This window comes from Rattus norvegicus, chromosome 8 (genome assembly GCF_021556685.1).
Source record: "Rattus norvegicus strain SHRSP/BbbUtx chromosome 8, alternate assembly SHRSP_T2T, whole genome shotgun sequence".
NCBI classification, from domain to species: Eukaryota; Metazoa; Chordata; class Mammalia; order Rodentia; family Muridae; genus Rattus; species Rattus norvegicus.
The window spans coordinates 107,499,777-107,503,971 of NC_141541.1; the positions used below are offsets into that span (position 1 = coordinate 107,499,777).

The following is a 4,195-nucleotide window of genomic DNA, read 5'->3' on the forward strand; positions in this document are numbered from 1 at the left end:
TAGTTAAGTGGAGCTCAGAAGTACGTGGCAGGTTTGAAAATTCTTATGCAAATGAATGAGGAAGCTTGCAGGTACAGGATCCCTCTCAAAACAAAAACCCTGCCTTGCTCAATCTGAAAGGGCGGGGACAGAACAAACAAATGAAGTAACTTTCCTAATCTTCCATTCCCAACACCCTGCACAGGGGCAGATAAATGTTGTTCCTCTTATGTGACCAAGATTTACATCATAGGGCCCCTGAAGTGAGTGGCTCAGTTGATAAAAGTACTTGCTACCAGGGCTCAGGTACTGATTTCTGTGCCTAGAATCAATACAACGGAAGAATTGAGCAGAAAGCTATACTCTCACCTCCTCATGAGTACACACACACACACACACACACACACACAAGCACACACAGGAGATCATCAGATGTTGCAAGAAATTTGGGCAAATCTCCCCTCGAGTCCCTACTTGCAGTTTGAGTCTCCTTAATGAAAGTATTAGATCCCAGACTCAGAAGAAGACTTGCACACCCTATTTTTAGAGTTCAAAGGACAAACAACAGGGCAGGCAAGGTAGACATCTTGGCAGCTACTCAGAGAAAGGATATGAAAGGTAGAAAGGAGAAAATGCCATGCCATTTGAGTTGAACTGGCGTTGAGGTCAGCCACAAAGAGGACAAGCAGTCACATGACAAGAAAGACCGATTCAGAGAAAGAGTAAAAAGGCCACAACACCAGAGGACACTTCCCTAGGCCCTGGCTGACATCTGAAAGAGACAGAAAAGAGGGAAAGGGAAACATTCCGCTTTCTGAATCAAAACTCAGACAGGCAGGTGGGTCTAGCAGAACCGCAAGGCAGCTCTAATGCAATTGCTAAGACAGCAGGGATTCTGCAAAGGAAAAGTGCATTATCTCCTTGAAAGGGAGAGTTATTCCTCCCATCTTCTGGCACGGTGTTAAGTGAGTCTACCTTCTTGAGCTATGCCTTGGCCAGGGGAATGGCCAGATCAACTGGATTAGCTTTGGCATGTCTCCACGCTGAGGTATTCTTTCCCAGTGGAAAGAATACAAAACTGAATACAAAGCTGGTCTTGAAGTCACTACACAGTCCAGCATAGTGTTGGACTCCTGGCTTTCCTGATTCTACCTCTAAGAGAACTGGAATTACAGGTGTGAGACCACACTGCCATCTGCCAGATCCTGTCTCAAAGCTGTGTTAATGGACAAACAAGCGAATAAACAAATACCAACTAGCCAACCAAGTAACAAACTAGGCTCAGGTGACTCAGCAGACAAAGGTGCCTGATGCTAAGCCTGGCAACCAGAGTTCAATCCCAGCATCCACACCCCAAAAGGAGAAAAGCAATCCCTGCAGGTTATCCTGATTCATACATACACACATACATGCGCTCGCTTGCGCACGCACAGACACACTCACACACACATACTCACACACATACACACACTCACACATATACACATATACACTCACACACTCACACACATACACACACTCACACACATACACTCACACACATACACTCATACACATACACCTCATACACATACACACACTCATACACATACACGCACACACTCACACTCACACATGCACACACATACACACATACACACATATTCACACACTCACACACATATTCATACACACATATACACACACACTCACACACACATACTCACACATTCACACACATACACACATACTCACACATACTCACAAATACACACACACACTCACACACACTCATACACATACACACATATACACATACACACATACATTCACACACACATATACTCACACACACTCACACACATACACACACTCACAGACATACACACATACACACACACATACGCACACATGTAATAATTTTAAAAATGTCTTTCTTGGACTGGAAAGATATTCAGCGGTTAAGAGCACTGACTGCTCTTCCAGAGGTTCAAATCCCAGCAACCACATGGTGGCTCACAACCATCTATAATGGGATCTGATGCCCTCTTCTGGTGTGTCTGAAGACAGCTACAGTGTACTTATATATAATAAAATAAATCTTAAAAAGTAATGTCTTTTTCACTCAACAATGACAAAGCTTTGCACGTAGAACTGTGGTAGGTTTAATCCCTAGTGGTGGTAAGAGATATTCCATCCAGACTAAACTTTCAAAATGAAGTCAGGAAAAATGTTTCTGCAAAGCTACCAAAAGATGGCTGGGGACATAGCTCATTGGTAGTGAGGCAGGAGAGTAGGGCAAAGTGACCTCCAAAAGGACATAAAATTTAACTTGTGAACAACAACAACAACCAAAAATGGCCAGGCAGTGATAGTGTACAACTTTTATCCCAGCCATTGGGAGACAGAGGCAGGTGAACCTGTAAGAGAGAGAGAGAGAGAGAGAGAGAGAGAGAGAGAGAGAGAGAGAGAGAGAGTAGGAGCACTCCAGAGTAGAGATTTAAGATGCTAACATAACGTTCATTTTCTTTTCCTTTTTTAAATATTTACTTATTCATCCATTTATTGATTGATTGATCGATTGATTTGGCATTGGATCCCATTACCGACGATTGTGAGCCACTATGTGGTTGCTGGGAATTGAACTCAAGACCTCTAGGTGAGCAGTCAGTGCTCTTTTTTTTTTTTTTTCTTTTCTTTTCTTTCTTTTTTTTTTTTTTTAGGAGCTGGGGACCGAACCCAGGGCCTTGTGCTTGCTAGGCAAGCACTCTACCACTGAGCTAAATCCCCAACCCCCCAGTCAGTGCTCTTAACCACTGAGCCATCTCTCCAGCCCCTAACATAACTTTCTCTTCATGACTTTGTGTGTAGCAGAGCAGGTATGAGAAAGCCTGCTGTATGCAAATAAGCGAACAGCCCACACTACATAGCATACAAAGTCCAGGTCCTTTGAGCAGCAGAGCTGCGTCATCAGCTGTGGCAGGGATAGAGGTACAACTCCACACAGCAGCCCACAGGGGTTCCTTCAATCCTTTAGGGACCCTCCACTTACATAAATCAGAGCCTTGGTTTTGAACCTGAAAAGAACTTCAAAACAAGCCAGTATAAAGCAAATCCAGGGTTTATTAGAAATCGAAAGAAAGGCTTGTGTGGGGATACATGCCTTTAGCCTCAGCACTCATCAGCCTAGTTTCCATTGTGAGAGCCTATCTCAGAAATCAGAGCACACGGGGCTAGAGAGGTGGCTCAGCAGTTAAGAGCACTGACCATTCTTCCACAGGACTTAGGTTCAATTCCCAGCATGCACATGATGGGTCTCAACCATCTATAACTCCAGTTCCAGAGAATCCGAGGTTCTCTTCTGACCTCCTCAAACATCAGGCACACAGACACATACATAAGCAGGCAAAACTCCCATACACATAAAATAAAATATTTTTTTAAATTGAAAGATGCTCAAGAAAAGAAGGAAATAGGGTTAGGGATTTAGCTCAGTGGTAGAGCACTTGCCTAGCAAGCACAAGGCCCTGGGTTCGGTCCCCAGCTCCGAAAAAAAAAAAGAGAAGGAAATACATTCCAGAGAGTAAGTGTGGGTTTCTACACTTGATCTTAGCCAAAAGGCCGAGAAGCAATAAGTGTGGGTTTCTAAAGATGTGCACGTTGTCTGCCTTTGCGCATGTGCTTATGATTATGTGTGCACAGGTGCCCTACACATGTGTACACATGTGGGTGGACGCCAGTAGACAACGTTCATGTCATCCTTAGCAATGTCACCCACCACATTTGAGACCAGGTTTCTCATTGGCCTGGAACTCACTAATAAGACTAGAGTTTTTATTGAGAGGCATGGCCCATGAGTTAAGAGTGTTTTATTGGGGGCTGGAGAGATGGCTCAGTGGTTAAAAGCACTGACTGCTCCTCCAGAGGTCCTGAGTTCAATTCCCAGCAACCACATGGTGGCTCACAACCATCTGTAATGAGATCTGATGCCCTCTTCTGGTGTGTCTGAAGACAGCTACAGTGTGCTTATATATACATTAAATAAATAAATCTTTAAAAAGAGTGTTTTGTTGACCAGGTAGTGGTGGTAAACACCTTTAATGCCAGCACTCAGGAGGCAGAGGCAGGTGAATGTCTGTGAATTTGAGGCCAGCCTGGTCTACAGAGTGAGTTTCAGGACAGCCCAGCCTACGGGGAGGAACCTTGTCTTGAAAAACCAAAACCAACCATCCAAACA

The 4,195-nt window shown here is 44.1% G+C and overlaps 1 pseudogene; it reads right to left on the reverse strand.

Annotated features, from left to right (window-relative positions):
* Positions 1 to 3,430: 3,430 nt before the first annotated feature.
* On the reverse strand, positions 3,431 to 3,591 carry LOC120094534 (U2 spliceosomal RNA; annotated as a pseudogene).
* Between the last annotated feature and the right edge of the window lie 604 nt (positions 3,592 to 4,195).